Below are 927 nucleotides of genomic sequence, written 5' to 3'. Positions count from 1 at the left end.
TGGTTTAATAATTAAGCTGACATGAGACAAATTAATAAATTTAATTTGTTGTGTTTTGAGAGCCCCATAAAAACTTGAGGCTCAAGAGAGTCAGTCAGTGGAGGTTCATATGTACCATTAGTTTAACAGAATGAGGTAAGGATCTGGGGCTTCAAAAGGGAGGACATCCATAGGGTGATGGGAAGAGCAAGTGCTTGGTGAAAAAATGTTTGCCACTCCAGGCAGGGAAGTCTTTCTGAGGTTATAAGTTCTCTCTGGTAATACCTATTTTCTTGCCATAGGTCCACTAATCTAATTATTTTGAGACTTAAGGGAGAGACAAATCAGGAAAGGAGTACGTCAAGGCTGTATATTGTCACCCTGTTTATTTAGCTTATATGCAGAGTACATCATGCAAAATGCTGGGCTGGATGAAGCACAAGCTGGAATCAAGATTGTGGGACAAGTATTAATAACCTCAGATATGCAGATGACACCACCTTTATGGCAGAAAGCAAAGAGGAACTAAAGAGCCTCTTGATGAAGGTGAAAGAGGAGAATGAAAAATCTGCCTTAAAACTCAAACATTCATGGCACCCGATCCTATCACTTCATGGCAAATAGATGGGGAAACAGTGGAAACAGTGACAGACTTTATTTTGGGGGGCTCCAAAATCACTGCAGATGGTGGATGCAGCCATGAAATTAAATGATGCTTGCTCCTTGGAAGAAAAACTGTGACAAACCTAGGCAGTGTATTAAAAAGCAGAGACATTACTTTGCCAACAAAGGTCCGTCTAGTCAAAGCTATGGTTTTTCCAGTAGTCATGTATGGTTGTGAGAGTTGGACTATAAAGAAAGCTGAGTGCTGAAGAACTGATGCTTTTGAACTGTGGTGTTGAAGAAGACTATTGAGAGTCCCTTGGACTGCAAGGAGATCAAACCAGT

This window comes from Bison bison, unplaced genomic scaffold, assembly GCF_000754665.1.
Source record: "Bison bison bison isolate TAMUID 2011002044 unplaced genomic scaffold, Bison_UMD1.0 scf7180017858556, whole genome shotgun sequence".
In the NCBI taxonomy this organism is placed as follows: domain Eukaryota; kingdom Metazoa; phylum Chordata; class Mammalia; order Artiodactyla; family Bovidae; genus Bison; species Bison bison.
The sequence above is the reverse complement of the archived record's forward strand: the minus strand, read 5'-3'. Positions refer to the sequence as shown.